This window comes from Cupressus sempervirens, chromosome 5 (assembly GCF_028749045.1).
Source record: "Cupressus sempervirens isolate cs-2001-9-10 chromosome 5, ASM2874904v1, whole genome shotgun sequence".
Lineage (NCBI taxonomy): Eukaryota > Viridiplantae > Streptophyta > Pinopsida > Cupressales > Cupressaceae > Cupressus > Cupressus sempervirens.
This window is the reverse complement of record NC_143122.1, coordinates 666,849,464-666,868,745: the sequence shown is the minus strand read 5'-3', so window position 1 is coordinate 666,868,745 and position 19,282 is coordinate 666,849,464.

Below are 19,282 nucleotides of genomic sequence, written 5' to 3'. Positions count from 1 at the left end.
GATAAAATTTATTATTTTTTGTGTCTTTGTATTTTTGTGCTTTGTTATTATGTTCTTATTAGTCCTACCTATTTATAGTTGGAGACTATAGTTTTCAATCAACTATTAGTTGTACAATTTTCAAAATTTAACCTTTATACTATGGTAAGCCTAAAATTTCATATTAAATGAAGATTTTAAATGTGATTTTTTCGTTATTCTATTGGCTATATCCATTTTTGTTGGAAGTCTTTTCATTTTTCTTCAAAGAAATTCAAGTAAAAATGATATTGTGACATGTGGGAACGATGTCATTTAGAATTGCAAATGGATAATAGTGTAATCTTCTCCACTTTATTTTTTTCATTAAATGTTATACTTGTATGCTTTTAATGTATTTTGTAATCTTAGTAGGCTCCATTAATTAGTATTCTAATAGTAAATATTCTAGATTTTTGCTTTAAAAAAAAAAAAATTGATGTATAATTTGTAGTATCTATAATCATAGTGTAATTGCCAACTAAATGTAAAATACTTGTTATTAATTTTATAGATTATTATTTAGGTTTGAATAAATTTTATCTTTAATAAATTTTGGATATAAACTAATCAAAGATTCACTAATTTTCTATTTTTTTTTAAATGATAAATTTTCAAATATAAATAATAACTATTAAATTCAATTCTTTATTTAAATATTTTTATATAAATTTATACATTTTTTAAAAAATTGGTAATTTTTCATCTTTGTATCTTTTTAACTTTTACTCTCTATTTATATTTTTTTATTTTTTACTTCCACTTTATCTATATAAATTTATATATTGCACTAGGTGGGACTATAGCTTCCAGAGCTCTTGTTTTTATTCTATTTTCTTCTGCACTTTGTTTTCAGCTCAAAAGAATCAACACATGGTACCCTATAGCGGACTTACTATAAGAAGAACTCCCAATATATGGAACTTTCTATAAGACATAGGACAACAAATTACTATTTTCTTAATAATTATAAAACAACTAATTTCCTTCTAGAAATTGTCAAACTTCTATTTCATCCCAAATGATTGACAAAGTTTGGAAGGATGGTCAAGATTTGGCTTGGAGAAGTGGTGGCCTAAAACAAGTTCATGTAGATACATAAACTACTGGTTAGGGGGAGTGATGAGATGGAGTACACTAAATGGAAAAGAAAGCGAGATTTTTGGAATAGTTAAGTATGTATAGAGATCTAGTGTGACTACTCTCTCATACTTCTAAAATCTTATAAGTTTATACATAGAATATATTGACTAGTAACTACACCACTAACCTGGTCACTAGAACTTGATAATGAATAGCATGAAATGGATTGTAGTTTATTATCTCAATAGAGTGCAATTTAGCAAAATTAATATTTGCATCAAGAAATGCAAGGTTTTAACCAATTTTGATAATGTGTTTTTATCTCCTAATCTTGAAGTGATCTCTAATCCTTCTGTTGACTTAATCATATGACCTCTGTCTCTCTCTCTCACCTCCATCCATCCTCTTCCCTTGTCTCTCAGTCTCTCCCCTTCTTTCCTACTCTCTCTCCACTCCCTCTCTCTCATCCTTTTATCAACTTATTCATATGAAATTAATCATATTTTTAAGTAAGATTGACAGAAGCATATCTAGATATTCTTCTCCTCCTTTTCTTCCTCTTCTTCTTGGTCCTTTTCATCTTTTTTTCCCCTTTTCCTTCTTGTCCTTGTAGTTCCAATTCTTCTTCTTCTCCTTCTCTTCTTTGTATATTTTCTTTTCCAATATTAAGTTTAACATTTATATTATTAAGTATATAAGACACATACACACAAATTTGTATGTCTTTTAAATAGGAAAATGTTTATTAGTATTGTGTACCCACCAAATTAGACATGTTGAGTTTTTTTATGTTAATTGGTGGTCTTTCCCACATAGGTATGATTTTTTGAATATGCCAGAGTTATAATTACAACTTTTGTGGTAATCTTTGATTCATAAAGACCAATTTGTCTTCAAATTGGGCATTATGTCATTGGAGTAGTATAGACCACATTTTTAGTGACATAAGAAAATTTATAAAAATAGAGAGGAAAACCAAGATAGAAATGAGGACATCTATGATACTAAGGTCAAAGAAATGCCTAAGAAAGCTAAGAATAGTGTCATTGAGGAAGAATTGAAAGCTAATGTTGATGGGAAAGACTTAGGTGAGGTTGAGAAGGATCCTCAAAAATCCCATATTGAGGTTGTTTAAGGGCCTAATGTTGAGATTGCCAATGAAGAAAAACCTACTAAGGAACAAATTAAAACCCCAAAGATTATTTCCACTAATGAGGAACGAAAGGTTGAAAAGATAAAAATGGAGCTGGAAGATCAGATTAAGGCCCTTAATGAAAAAGTGGTGTCTTTGAACAACAAGTTTGATAATGTCATCATTGGCATTGAAATGAGTATGTCCATCTCCAATTTATGTAGGGTCTAGAAAGAGATGATGTAGATGGATATATTTGGTACTATTAAATTGGACATAGAAAACTTAAAAATATGGATTGTAGAAGAACAATTTTGGGTGAAAATGAAAAGCGTAGAGAATGTTTACAATTGGACTAAAGATCTTAGGTACTTGGTCTATGATTGGGAGAATATAAAGAAGACATAGCTTTCTCAGCCTTGGGTTTCCTATGCTTTTTTCTTTTATGTTTTGTTTGTTCTCTTTAGCTTTTGTGTAGGTTATTGTGCTCCTACTTGTAATTTTGGGACACAGTTTTAATATTGTTATGTTTAAATTGAATTACATTAATCTACAGTACTCTAAGACTCAATTTTTTTTGTGATCATCAGCAACATTTTGGCTGATAAGTTATACTCTAGCATTAGTAGTTATAACTCTAGTTTTTTATTAAGTTTTATCAACTTAATCATATGAAATTAATCATATTTTTAAGTAAGATTGATAGAAGCATATCCAGTTATTCTTCTCCTCCTTTTCTTCCTCTTCTTCTTGGTCTTTTTAATATTTTTTTCCCCTTTTCCTTCTTGTCCTTGTAGTTCCATTTCTTCTTCTTCTTCTCCTTCTCTTCTTTGTATATTTTCTTTTTTGATATTAAGTTTAACATTTATATTATTAAATATATAAGACACATACACACAAATTTGTATGTCTTTTAAATAGGAAAATGTTTATTAGTATTGTGTACCCACCAAATTAGACATGTTGAGTTTTTTTATGTTAATTGGTGGTCTTTCCCACATAGGTATGATTTTTTGAATATGCCAGAGTTATAATAACAATTTTTGTGATAAATTTTGATTCATAAAGACCAATCTATCTTTCATTGGAGTAGTATAGACCACATTTTAAGTGACATAACAAAAATTTATAAAAATAGAGAGGAAAACCAAGATAGAAATGAGAACATCTATGATACTAAGGTTAAAGAAATGCCTAAGAAAGCTAAGAATAGTGTCATTGAGGAAGAATTGAAAGCTAATGTTGTTGGGAAAGACTCGGATGAGGTTGAGAAGGATCCTCAAAAAGCCCATATTGAGGTTGTTTAAGGGCCTAATGTTGAGATCACCAATGTAGAAAAACCTACTGAGGAAAAAATTAAAATCGCAAAAATTATTTCCACTAATGAGGAAGGAAAGGTTGAAAAGATAAAAATGGAGCTGGAAGATCAGATTAAGGCCCGTAATGAAAAAGTGGTGTCTTTAAACAACAAGTTTGATAATGTCATCATTGGCATTGAAATGGGTATGTCCATCTCCACTTTATGCAGGTTCCAGAAAGAGATGATGCAGATGGATATATTTGGTACTATTAAACTAGACATAGAAAACTTAAAAACATGGATTGTAGAAGAACAATTTTGGGTGAAAATGAAAAGCATAGAGAATGTTTACAATTGGACTAAAGATCTTAGGTGCTTGGTCTAGGATCGGGAGAATATAAATAAGACATAGCTTTCTTAGCCTTGGGTTTTCTATGCTCTTTTCATTTATGTTTTTTTTGTTCATTTTAGCTTTTGTGTAGGTTATTGTGCTCCTGCTTGTAATTTTGGGACATAGTTTTAATATTGTTATGTTTAAACTGAATTATGTTAATCTACAGTACTCTAAGACTCAATTTTTTTTGTGATTATCAGCAATGTTTTGGATGATAAGTTATACTCTAGCATTAGTTGTAGTGCCTCTCGTGATTGCAGTCTGTACCTTGTCTATTCTTGGTTCGAGAGATACTTGATACTCTTTTGATATTTGTACCTTGTGACGACCTGAGGGTCGAATGTTATACTTTGATTTTCGTACCATCGATGCTTTGTTGCTATGTTGTTCAGTTTATCATATTTGCATGTTGATGTTATTTTGAGATGACAGTAGATCTATGATAACTAATTATCTGATTATATGATGTATTGGACCTATTTGTTGACTATGTTATGAGATGGATTCTATGCTATGGTTATTTACTTCATTCTTGTATCTTTACGCTTTCTGCGAATGTGAGTGATGTAAATGGATTAAATAGGTATTTTAATACATGTTGCTTCGGCTATGATATTATTTTCCATTGCACTTGATCGTGTGTTTTAGTGTGCAGGAATTATATCCCTGGTAGTGGCACATGGAGTTAGTGATTCAGCTATTCATATTTACCCATGTCATTCCTATTTGGTCGACGTACCCTTATTGTTATTGTTTAGATCAAAACATTTTGGTGATTAGTAAATCCGAACTCATTTGCATTATGTGATTAGACCAGTGAATATGTCTGTGCATCTAGAAGTTCGCATTTTTTGCAAGAGTGTTAAGTGTTTTTCTATGTTTTTTGGAGTTTTCAGGTTTTAATCTTTTCAGATTTAATTTCTGGCAACTTTGCCTTAGGTGAAATCTCGTTGCGGATAATAACCTATTTTTGTTTGGGTCAATTCAGAGTTTAACTACTCCAGCTAGCTATTTTTCTAGAATCGACTATTCACCCAAAAAGTGAATAAGTATTGGAAAAGTGATTTCATAAATCACTTCTCACAATTTGAAAATGGAAATTTGGAGAGCAATTTGGAAATCCTCTTCTGTAGGATTCTTGTTTTGTTCGTTCTGGGAGCTGTGAGCATGGGATCTTTGCGAGGTTGGTTTCGTTGGATTCAGCTCAAGGAGTTCTTGCCTTGCCATCAGTTTCAGCAATTTTGGCAGACTGATTATTTTATTGTGCGGGTTTCGATTTCTGCCCCTTTTTCCATCAGGTAGGGCCTTCCCGTTTTATTGGTTTTACTCCGTTTTTGCTTCCGTTTCTTGTAGCTGTATGTTAGGAGGATGAGAACTAGTGTTCCCCTCTGTTTCTGTTTGTTGGTTCTGCCCAGTTGGTCGGGTATGAACATTTTCCCTGTTTTTGAAATGGGGGTTTGGGTTTTTGGGCCGTTATGCTGGCCGTTTTTGCATACGGTGTCCGTTTTCAATTATTTTTGAATTTTTGGGGTTTTTGAACCCAAAGGCCAAATGGGTTTTAATTTTGAAATTTTTCTAAAATTTGAGGTTTTTACCTCGTTTTACGTGCCACCCTATTTTCTTGAGTTTTCTTGGCACATTGTGGTTCGCGGACCTGGATGATCCGTTTGGATACCAGTCAGAACACTTTTGCATCTTTTGTTGCATTGGGATGCGTGTAGTATCCGTCATCCCGATTTTGGTTCGGTTGATTGACTTCTGTTTGCATTCTCATCCTGTCCTTGTGTATGATCTCTGTGATGGTGGTGCGCCACACACAGGTACATTGTCGAGTGACCTGCGGGGCTCGATCTTCCGTGGTACTTCCGAAAGTTGTGATCATTGGGGTTGGGTTGGGAGTTTGCATGCCTACGGGCACTCATCGTTGGATGAGCATGGGTAGGGTAGGGTAGCATATGGAGGGGGCTTCTACCTCGCAGCCTGGTGATCATTGTGCCCAGAGGGTTGGCGAAGGAAGCTTTAATTAAGTAAAAATTAAATAAATATTGGGTGGTAATAATCTTAAAGATAATAAAATATTTGGGGTGCAAGAGCCTTTCCATTGAGGGATGTTGAATCTGCGCAAGTCCTAGCTTGGGCCTTTTGATGCCAAGCAACTCTCCATGATGTTAGTCCCTACATAGTAAGCCCATTGAGGTGTTTGACCAGGACCTGTAGTTTATGCATTGTCTATGTCTTGGATTCAGTCATCATACTGCTTGGCGTGTGTGTTAGCCATGGTTGTTGTTTTGTGTGTGTGTGGTTGGATCATTATCTCCATCAGCACGGTGGGTGTGGACCTATGGGTGCCACGTGGTTGGGAGGCATAGCTACCTTCACCACTGCTAGGGACTGGTGTATAGAGACGATCTATTGTTCTAGCATGATCGTTGCCGATGTGTCACTTGGTACTTCGATTTGCAGAGTATGCTTTCTAGTGATTTATGCTTTCATTGGGATGTTGTGTTCCATGTTTACATGATGTTGGTTTTACGCATTCCTTGTTATGATGTTTAGCATATAGTAGATGACGTTATCTGATTACAGGGTTATCTTATGTTACTATTAGCATGTTAGACTTCATTAATTATATTGTAGCATGTTAGTAGTGATGTCCCTGTCACGACAGCACCGATGATCTAATCAGTGGCTTGGGATGTAATGCCCCGCCCGGAGATCCTTGGAAGCAAGGATGAAAAACAAGTCAGAAAACTTTTTTTTTTTTTTAAACAAGTGTAAGTGTACATGATACAACCTACACAAACCAAAAGATCGCAACGAAAGACTGAAAGATAACCAAGCACCAACGGATCTCCAAACGCCACTACCAACTAGAACACAATCATGAAAACCACAAGAGGCTACCAAGCTGAAGGACATATGCTGACTCTTGGAAACTGGCTAAGTCTGAAATCCTGAAGCCCTGAAATTTGGCTAAGTCTGAATTTCTGAAGCCCTGATTTTTCCTAGAATCTACGCCTTAGCTCGTAGAGGTCTGAAACCCATCTCAAATGAATCGTCACATATATTAAAATATATCTTAAGTATAAGGAACTTATACTTAAACGATATATTTTAAACCCCAAAGGACTACAACAGAAACCCAAAAATTGAATTTTAAAAGAAACTTCCTACATTCAAAATGCAACAACATAGGCTTGAAGAACGCCCAAAAGGGTATCCAGATCAACTCTCAAAAAGATCAGAACACTACAAAAAGTGCCCGCTATTGGCACATGCAGGTTTTTGCCAAAAGGCGTGCGACACTTTTCACTAAGGGAGGGCGACACTTCTCCCTTATTGCGTGCGACACTTCTCAAGAAGGTGTGTGATACTGGAAAAGTATCACGCAACATTTCTCATAAAGCCGTGCGAAACTCTTCCAGTGTCATACGACACTTCTTCAGTATTGCGTGCGACATTATTTCTATGGGCATGCAATACTTTATCAGTGTCGCACAATGCTGAACAAATATCGCCCATAGAAAATAAAAACACTTACAAAAACTCAAAAATGGGAATAAAATGACAAAAGAACCTCCACACCGGGGAGTATCGGATCCACATCTCGAGGCCAAAACACTCGAACCAAAATTGAGTAACAGAAAACGAGATCTAACCATCTATCAAACAAAGAAGGGAAAGTACAGAAAGGAAACATCACGACAACTGAAATAACATCGCAATGAACATGAACATAACCTCTTACATTTAAGCATAAATATAAAAGCAATAAACCAATTAACCAAACTAGGTACGCGGTTCCTCCCAACTGTCAATGGCGTCATAGGACCATCGTGGGCCCTAGCCATCCCCCGTGCACCCCACGGGGATACACTAGGACGAATATGGCCCTTGTCCAATAATTCCTCCAACTGCAATTTGAGCTCACTCAACTCCTGAGTAGTCATGCGATAAGGAGCTCATGAAATAGGTTCTGCTCCTGGTACAAGATCGATCCGAAAATCAATGTCACACTGCGGTGGCATACCTGGAATCTCATTAGGAAACACATCAGCATACGCACGAAGGAGTGGGTGATCATCGAATGAAGAAGAAGGATGGATCTTTGCGTTTTTGCATTTACTATCGGCAGTTGAATAAGGTGACGGTGAAGAACCGTTATCCTTTGCTAAGGATAGATGACTTGTTTGATTAGATGAAGGGAGCACGAGTGTTCTCAAAGATTGATCTAAAGTCGGGATACCATTAGCTTCGTATCCAAGAGGCTGATATTCATCAAATGACATTTCGTACATGATATGGGCATTATGAGTTCACAGTTGTACCTTTTGGGTTGACCAATGCACCATCAGTGTTCATGAGTTTGATGAATGGGGTATTTCGCATGTACCTCGATCAGTGTGTCATTGTGTTTTTGGATGACATATTGATCTACTCGAAGACTGTGGAGGAGCACGAAGTCCATTTATGTCAGGTATTGCAGTGCTTGAGAGACCATCAGCTGTGTGGAAACCTGAGTAAATGTGGGTTCTTCCAGTCAGAGGTGAAGTATTTGGGACATATCATCACTGGTGATGGAATTGCTATGGATCCGGAGAAGATTCATGCTATCATGGATTGGCCGGTACCCACTAATGTCTTAGAAGTTTGTAGTTTTATGGGACTGGCGAGTTACTACCGTCACTTCGTGAAGGATTTCTCACGAGTAGCTCATCCCATCACTTCTCTTCAGCGCAAAGGGAAGAAGTTTGTTTGGTCAGACCAGTGTGAGGCAGCATTTGTTGCTCTTAAGGAGTATTTGACCAGTGCACCAATCCTTGCAGTGCCTAATCCTGTAGGTGATTTCATGGTTTGCACAGATGCTTCGTTGGAAGGTGTGGGTGCGGTGTTAATGCAGGATGGTCGAGTGATTGCTTTTTAGTCTAGAAAACTCAAAGACCATGAGCTTAACTACCCCACTCATGATTTGGAACTCACGGCTGTAGTGCATGCCCTTGTCCGTTGGAGACATTTTCTTTTGGGACACAGGTTTGAGTTGCATAGTGATCATAGGAGCTTGCAGTATATCTTTACTCAACCAAACTTGAATGCATGATAGCGTCGTTGGATGGAGTTCTTGTGCGAGTATGACTTTGATGTTCATTACATCAAAGGGAAGGAGAATGTTGTCGCAGATGCCTTGAGCAGGAGGCGACATGAGGTATCAGTGATGTCATTGGGAGTGGATTTGTGAAGTCGTATTTTGGAGGCTTTTCCTAGTGACACTTGGTATCAGGAGGTGAGGGCGGAGATCGAGTCTGGACATACCCTTGAGGGGATATTTTCAGGTTATATGCTTGAGTTCAATGGACTATTGCAACACTCAGGACATATTTATGTACCCTTGTCAAGTGATCTTCGTACCTTAGTTTTGTCAGAAGCGCATCGTGCACCATATTCTGCACTTCCTGGAGTCAAGAAGATGCATGGTGATCTCAAACAGCTGTACTTCTAGGTAGGGATGAGACGTGATGTTGCTGATTTTGTTGCTCGATGTCTTGAGTACCAGAGAGTGAAGGCAGAGCATCAGCATCCGGCGGGTCTTTTGCAGCCACATACCATTCCAGAGTGGAAGTGGGATACGATATCTATTGATTTTATCACAGGGTTGCCTATGTCATCACGAAGACATGATTGTATCATGGTGATAGTGGACAAGTTGTCCAAGGTAGCACATTTTTCACCCATGAGAGCATCCTACACTGCTTCTTCCGTAGCGCATGTTTTCATGGTGGATATTGTTCGTTTGCATGGGATCCCTCGTTGTATCATTTCAGATAGAGATCTAGTGTTTACTTCTGCAATATGGACGTCTCTACAGCATGCATTGGGTGCTCATCTCAATTTCAGTTCAGCCTATCACCCAGAGACCGATGGTCAAACTGAGAGAGTAAATTAGGTTCTGGAGGATATACTTTGCATGTATGTTATGGATAGGCAGGTGAAGTGGGAGGACTATTTGTACCTGGTTGAGTTTGCATACAACAATGGGTATCATAGTTCTCTTGGCATGTCACCTTTTCAGGCCTTGTACGGTAGACCATGCCGTACACCTTTGAGTTGGGATCGTTTAGAGGACCAAGTTCTTTTGGGTCCAGAGATGCTTCAGGATATGGAGCAGCAAGTTGTTCATATTAAAGAGCATTTTGTTTCTGCTCAAGATAGGCAGAAGAAGTATGCAGATGCCCATAGGTTGGATCGTCACTTTTCTGTTGGTGACAGGGTGTTTTTGAGAGTGCGGCCGAGGAAGAGCCCCATCCATTATGGGAAAGGCTCTAAGTTGGCACCACATTTTGTCGGACCATTTGAGATCCTCGAGAGGACTGGTCCTGTTGCTTATCGTCTAGCGTTGCCACCTAGCCTATCACGCATACATGATGTTTTCCATGTTTTTGTTTTGCGGCAGTATATCCCTCATGTGACCCATGTTCTTGATTGGGATGCTTTGCAGGTAGCGGACGGGTAGCTTACTTTGGAGCCCATTCATATCCTTCAGCAGCGAAGGCTGACCTTGCGAGGTCGGGACATATAGAAGGTAAGGGTCCAATGGGACCCGAGCGATGAGACCTCTGCGACTTGGGAAGACGCTACACGATTGAGGGGATTGTACCCCTACCTTTTTGCTGGCTTCCAGGAGTAAGCCTATGCTAGTGGGGGAGGATGTAGTGCCTCTCGTGATTGCAGTCTGTACCTTGTCTATTTTTGGTTTGAGAGATACTTGATACTGTTTTGATATTTGTACCTTGTGATGACCTGAGGGTCGAATGTTATACTTTGATTTCCATACCATAGATGCTTTGTTGCTATGCTGTTCAATTTATCATATTTGCATGTTGATGTTATTTTGAGATGACAGTAGATCTATGATAACTGATTATCTGATTATATGATGTATTGGACCTATTTTTTGACTATGTTATGAGATGGATTCTATGCTATGGTTATTTACTTCATTCTTGTATCTTTACGCTTTCTGCGAATGTGAGTGATGTAAATGGATTAAATAGGTATTTTAATACATGTTGCTTCGGCTATGATATTATTTACCATTGCACTTGATCGTGTGTTTTAGTGTGCAGGAATTATATCCCTGGCAGTGGCACATGGAGTTAGTGATTCAGCTATTCATATTTACCCATGTCGTTCCTATATGGTCGACGTACCCTTATTGTTATTGTTTAGATCAAAAACTTTCGGTGATTAGTAAATCCGAACTCATTTGCATTATGTGATTAGACCAGTGAATATGTCTGTGCATCTAGAAGTTCGCATTTGTCGCGAGAGTGTTAAGTGTTTTTCTATGTTTTTCGGAGTTTTCAGGTTTTAATCTTTTCAGATTTAATTTCTGGCAACTTTGCCTTAGGTGAAATCTCATTGCGGATAATAACCTGTTTTTGTTTGGGTCAATTCAGAGTTTAACTACTCCAGCTAGCTATTTTTCCAGAATTGACTATTCACCCAAAAAGTGAATAAGTATTGGAAAAGTGATTTCATAAATCACTTCTCACAATTTGAAATGGAAATTTGGAGAGCAATTTGGAAATCCTCTTCTGTAGGATTCTTGTTTTGTTCGTTCTGGGAGCTGTGAGCATGGGATCTTTGCGAGGTTGGTTTCGTTGGATTCAGCTCGAGGAGTTCTTGCCTTGCCGTCAGTTTCAGCAATTTTGGCGAACTGATTATTTTATTGTGCGGGTTTCGATTTCTGCCCCTTTTTCCATCAGGTAGGGCCTTCCCGTTTTATTGGTTTTACTTCATTTTCGCTTCCGTTTCTTGTAGCTGTATGTTAGGAGGATGAGAACTTGTGTTCCCCTCTGTTTCTGTTTGTTGGTTCTTCCCGGTTAGTCGGGTATGAACGTTTTCCCTGTTTTTGAAATGGGGGTTTGGGTTTTTGGGCCGTTATGTTGGCCGTTTTTGCATACGGTGTCTGTTTTCAATTATTTTTGAATTTTTGGGGTTTTTGAACCCAAAGGCCAAATGGGTTTAATTTTGAAATTTTTCTAAAATTTGGGGTTTTTACCTCGTTTTGTGTGTCGCCCTATTTTCTTGAGTTTTCTTGGCACATTGTGGTTCGCGGACCTGGATGATCTGTTTGGATACCAGTCAGAACACTTTTGCATCTTTTTTTGCATTGGGATGCGTGTAGTATCCGTCATCTCGATTTTGGTTCGGTTGATTGACTTCTGTTTGCATTCTCATCCTGTCCTTGTGTATGATCTCTGTGATGGTGGTGCGCCACACACAGGTACATTGTTGAGTGACCTGTGGGGCTCAATCTTCTATGGTACTTCCGAAAGTTGTGATCATTGGGGTTGGGTTGGGAGTTTGCATGCCTACGGGCACTCATCGTTGGATGAGCATGGGTAGGGTAGGGTAGCATATGGAGGGGGCTTCTACCTCGCAGCCTGGTGATCATTGTGCCCAGAGGGTTGGTGAAGGAAGCTTTAATTAAGTAAAAATTAAATAAATATTGGGTGGTAATAATCTTAAAGATAATAAAATATTTTGGGTGCAAGAGCCTTTCCGTTGAGGGATGTTGAATCTGCGCAAGTCCTAGCTTGGGCCTTTTGATGCCAAGCGACTCTCCATGATGTTAGTCCCTACATAGTAAGCCCATTGAGGTGTCTGACCAGGACCTATATTTTATGCATTGTCTATGTCTTGGATTCAGTCATCATACTGCTTGGCGTGTGTGTTAGCCATGGTTTTTGTTTTATGTGTGTGTGGTTGGATCATTATCTCCATCAGGACGGCGGGTGTGGACCTATGGGTGCCACGTGGTTGGGAGGCGTAGCTACCTTCACCACTGCTAGGGACTGGTGTATAGAGATGATCTATTGTTCTAGCATGATCATTGCCGATGTGTCACTTGGTACTTCGATTTGCAGAGTATGCTTTCTAGTGATTTATGCTTTCATTGGGATGTTGTGTTCCATGTTTACATTATGTTGGTTTTACGCATTCCTTGTTATGATGTTTAGCATATAGTAGATGACGTTATCTGATTACAGGGTTATCTTATGTTACTATTAGCATGTTAGACTTCATTACTTATATTGTAGCATGTTAGTAGTGATGTCCCTATCACGACAACACCGATGATCTAATCGGTGGCTTGGGATGTTATGCGCGGGGGATGGCTAGGGCCCACGATGGTCCTATGATGCCATCGACGGTTGGGAGGAACCACGTACCTAGTTTGGTTAATTGGTTTATTGCTTTTATATTTATGCTTAAATGTAAGAGGTTATGTTCATGTTCATTGCGATGTTATTTTAGTTGTCGTGATGTTTCCTTTCTGTACTTTCCCTTCTTTGTTTGATAGATGGTTAGATCTCATTTTCTGTTACTCAATTTTGGTTCAAGTTTTTTGGCCTCGAGATGTGGATCCGGTACTCCCCGGTGTGGAGGTTCTTTTGTCGTTTTATTCCCGTTTTTGAGATTCTGTAAATTTTTTTATTTTCTATGGGCGACATTTGTTCAGCATTGTGCAACACTGATAAAGTATCGCACGCCCATAGAAATAATGTCGCACGAAAATAAAAAGTGTTGCATGCAATACTGAAGAAGTGTCGTACAACACTGGAAGAGTGTCGCACGGCTTTATGAGAAATGTCGCACGATACTTTTCCAGTATCGCATGCCTTCTTGAGAAGTGTCGCACGCAGTAAGGGAGAAGTGTCGCCCTCCCTTAATGAAAAGTGTTGCACGCCTTTTGGCAAAAACCTGCATGTGCCAACAGCGGGCACTTTTTGTAGTGTTCTGATCTTTTTGAGAGTTGATCTGGATACCCTTTTGGGCGTTCTTCAAGCCTATGTTGTTGCATTTTGAATGTAGGAGGTTTCTTTTAAAATTCAATTTTTGGGTTTCTGTTGTAGTCCTTCGGGGTTTAAAATATTCCTTATACTTAAGATATATTTTAATATATGCGACGATTCATTTGAGATGGGTTTCAGACCTCTACGAGCTAAGGCGTAGATTCTAGAAAAAATCAGGGCTTCAAAAATTCGGACTTAGCCAAATTTCAGGGCTTCAGGATTTCGGACTTAGCCAGTTTCCAAGAGTCAGCATATGTCCTTCAGCTTGGTAGCCTCTTATGATTTTCATGATTGTGTTCTAGTTGGTAGTGGCGTTTGGAGATCCGTTGGTGCTTGGTTGTCTTTCAGTCTTTTGTTGTGATCTTTTGGTTTGTGTAGGTTGTATCATGCACACTTACACTTGTTTTAAAAAAAAAAAAAAAGTTTTCTGACTTGTTTTTCATCCTTGTTTCCAAGGATCTCCGGGCGGGGCATTACATTAGTAGTTATAACTCTGGTTTTTATTAAGTTCTATTTGGTGGTGAATCTCTAATAGTTTGTGTTAGTGATGGTCTTTTCTGTGGCTTGGCTATAATGGTCCAGTGCTAAAATGTTATTTGGTCTTTTTGTTCCATAGGTTCAAGACCCTTTTCTTGCCTTCTTTAATTAAAAAAAATAGTTGATAAAGCAAGGAGTTTGTTTTTATAATAATTGAAATAATCATATACATTACTATAATATTCTTACATGATATATTCACACTTCTAATAAAGTACATATTTTTCAACCTTTGATAAAGTTAATGACTTATAAACTTTAAACATATCAGTTTTCCACAATCCATCATCTATAGCATCAATTTCTGGAGAAGATTGTGTAAGAGTTTTCGAGTCTATGTTTCGGATCACAATCTTAGACTCAAAAACTCTTACACAATCTTCTCCAAAAATTGATGCTATAGACTTATAAACTTGTCAAAATTCTAATTTCAATGAGTATTATGACTTTAAGACATAAAATGTTTAACATTAATCATTTAAAAAATACTTAATCAATTAGAATTAGACTAATCCATGAAACTGGTCAACAAATAGTTAAAAATCTATTATCAAAGGAGGTCACTATTACTTTTCTTTTACAAATTCTCATTACTTTTATTAATAATTTTGTTAAAAAAATGATTACTTATTGTTAAGAGGCTAATTGTTGCTTTAAAATTTTGCAAAGAGTAAGTAGAAGCCCATTTCAATGAGCATGCATCAAAATATTTTAAAATGAAAATGTAATAGTATATAAATATTGATATTAATGTTACATCTAGTTAAAAATATTAGAGAATCATTTGCTGCTTACAATCAAGTATCATACTATTTAATTATAAGTAAATGAAATGAAAATGTAATAGTATATAAATATTGATATTAATGTTACATCTAGTTTAAAATATTAGAGAATCATTTGCTGCTTACAATCAAGTATCATACTATTTAATTATAAGTAAATGATTGATGATTGTAATAAAAAATATATAAGTTAAATATGCTAAATTTTAAATCAATAAGAATTTGAAGTGTAAACTTTAGTTTTCATTTATTGATACTTTAAGTTAACACTTTAATCATACACCAACACTAGATAAAAAATTTTCCAACAAATTAATATTAAAATATTTGATGAAACACTAGTCAATTTTATGTTTTTGGCCATTTCATCTACATGAGAAAACATAATATCAAAATTAAGATATTCAAAAAAGTGAAGTCATTTCCTAATACAAAACAAAAACCTCCTTAATTGACTAAAAGTTTAAAATTGCTTTTATTTCCCCATGCACACAATTACATATGATAGGTTTCTAGGCATTTCAAAAAGGAAAATATACAATAGTAATAACTATAAGGAATCATACTCAAGGGGTCTAAAAACATCTATGTATATTTAAACTCATCTCCAGTGTCCAAAACTTCTTTTGCCAAATTCTTCATCGTGGCTCGCTACTTTGTATACTCATCCATTTTGTCGATTTTGTCTAACAATGCTGACATCAATCTCTTTACTAGTATGGGGGACTGGTGGGACCCCTATCTAGACACTTAGAATACATGTTAAAATTATTTTGATTCACTATAAAAATGTCCCTACATGACCCCTATGGTGGAGTTCACCATGTTAGCTATTGTATGACCAACAAAATTGAATAACTAGATTGCCTTTATAAAATGTCACTTGAAAGGCAAGACAAGTTGAAAATTATTGCACTTCATAATTTAATATTTAATTTACATCTACGATGATAGAAAAGAGTCACACTTTTATTATTCAATCCTTTCTTGCTAAATTTGATTATGTTCAAATAGATGAATATTTTAATGGTCATGTATTAACATTTGATAAGTCATAACAAGGATTGAGGAGATTGGAAATTGGGCTACTAGTTGCTTCAAAAAATCTTATGAGGAGGAGCAAAGGGCCATCAATAGGGAGGATAGGTAGTGGTTGATTGAATCCATGTCTAATGTGATCTCGATAGAGGATGATGATGAGCTTACACAACAGGTCACTAAGAATGAAGTGCGCAAAGCTATTTTCTCTATGAAAGCCTACAAATCTCTAGGCCCTGATGGTTTTCCCTTGGCCTTCTTCCAACACTTCTGGGATGTCGTAAAGGTTGATCTAGTTTTAGAGTAACATGTGCCTTTTTTAGGATTGGAAAGTTTCTCAAGAGAATTAATAAAACATGTATAGTCCCAGTCCCAAAAATTAAGGACCTAGGAGCTCTTTCTAACTTCAGACCCATCAACCTATGTAACACTACCTATAAGATCTTCTCTAAGATAATCATGAACCACAAAAAGCCACTTTTCCACAAATTCATAGGAAAAACTCAGAATGAATTTGTTTTGGGTCACCAGATCTTAGATGCTGCTATCACTACTCATGAGGTACTACACTCGATGGATAAGAATTCCCATACGAATTCATGGAGAAAATTGGTTTCAGTAAGGGAGTTATTAAAATAATTAGGATGATGGTTGAGAATGTCAACTACTCAGTGATGGTGAATGGTTTTCCCTGGGGAAATTCTAAGGGGGAAGGGGCCTAAGGTAGGGGTAGGGGGACCCTATTTCTCCTCACCTATTCATCATGATTACTGAAGTTGATGCAATGCAAGGTAGGAGAATCCCCAAAGGAGATGTCCCATCCCCAACAAATAACCATACAACAAAAAATAAACAATAACACAAGATCTTATACAAATTCACAACTTTTTATTCATAAATGATTGATTACATGCAATGTGTCAGGCTGTAAGGCCTTCCTAGTTAGGGCCAAATACAAAGAAATTACAATAGTCTACAAGATCCCTAAAGATTCAAATTAAATCCTAGCTAGCCTAGATCTTTACCACAACAACAAGATCAATCTTCCATCTTTGCATCTATCAATCCATTAGCAAGTCCTCTACAATTATAAATTAGAACCATGATCTATCACCTCACAACCTAAGACTCCAGAAAGAACAATCCACCACAAGAGCAATATCTTCTCAGATCAACCCAAAGTCCTAGTGAAAACTAACTCAACTTCAACGATCTACCTACATGCTCTGGAAAAAATGTGCTCTGATAAGTTCAACCAACTAGATCAATCCTCACTCTAATAATCTCCAATTAGATCGAACCTTCTCTCTGATAAGATCAACCAACTAGATCAATTTTTGCTCTGATACCACCTGATGTAGTGCAAGGTAGGAGATATCCTAGCCCCCAAAAAATAACCACACAATGGAAACTAAACAATAACATAAGATCTGATACCAATTCACAACTATTTATTCATAAATAATTGATTACATGAAATGTGTCAGGTTGTACGACTTTCTTAATTAGGGCCAAATAAAAAGAAATTACAATAGTCTACAAGATCCCTCAAGATCCAACTCAAATCCTAGCTAGCCCATATCTATAATACAACAAAAATCAAGTAGAAACCTCCAAAATACCAACTTGTGCTTGCAAGCCACCAAGCAACCTCCTTATTTCTAAACTGCAACCACTAGCTCTTCTCACAAATTCACATTCCAGACTCCAACTTGAATCTTTGCTCTCCAACTCCTACATTGAACTAAATTTACTTCCCTTCCCTTTTATAATTTCTTAAGACACTACACAAACCATCCTTAAATAGCTAGCTAAGCCATAAGTTATCTAGTCAAGCATTTAATTACATTATAGGTCCATCTTGGAAGAGTAAACCAAAATTACAAAAAAATCAACCAAAATCAATAAAAATTTATATTTAGGTCCAAAAATGACCCAATAACATTTCCCTATCCTAAAAAAATCCAATTTCATCCTATGAAACTAGGCAAGATGAAAAACTCCACACATTTCATGCGAAACTGTTTGAAAATTGATACCTAAGAAAAATCACGATATCTCCTCACTCTAATTGAATCAAGACTTGTGCATAAAACCCATTGTAGTATTTTACGTCCTCTACGACCCCTTATTTTCCCAAAGGTTTATTTATTAAGTATAACTAAGAATTCATCATAAAATTCATGTGTAGAAACCTGACACAAAAACTAGCAAAAAATTGATGTGTTAGAAAAATAGCCATATCTCCCAACTCACAATGAATTAGAGCTTGTGCCTTCTATTGATGATATTAATCTAGGCCCTATTCAATCCCTAAAATTATCATCCTCTCATTCATAAATTATAATTAGTTTTGTTCCCCACAAGAAGCCTACAGAAACTAGAAAAATACAACTCTAACTTCAATACGATAACTCCAATCTCTATGCCCACATAAGGAAAGGTTGCCCAATGTGTCTCCAAAACATACCTAACCATGAAAATCATAACTCAAAAAATATCCAAGCTTGATGCTCTTGCATCAGACTCCCTAGGTAAATAGAAAAGTGTGTCCCATACTTTGATGCCCAAAGAAAGATCTACAGAAAACTTCATCTTTACTAAAGGCTTACACTCTATCAAAGTCAATAGAAAAAAAATAATTAAAATCAACCATCTATGCTTCATCTAATAAAACATCAAAATCAAATGAAACTCAGCAACTTGATCAACATGCTCACTCCCAGGAATAAACTGAACATAATGCTTCACCAAGAATCTCTACAATTGACCACAACTAACAACAACAATATCCTCAAACATGCACTCCATGTTAGTAACATTATGTAACTTTGAAACCAAGATAGGAACCTATAATTTCAAATCCCTAATAATAACAACATGTAAATCCTTAGCCATGTCAACCATAGGAAAATCAAGAACATACAGATTTGCAGTATCATGTAGATCCAAAACCAAATCAGCAACTAATGAATCCACACCAGCAACAACAAACTCCATATCAATAGGAACATCCATACCCTTAATCATTTTAGCAAAAACATATGAATTCAAATCCATATCAACAACCATATGCAAACCCTCAACAATTTCATTACTCACAACAAGATGCTTTGCAACATGTAACTCATCATCAAC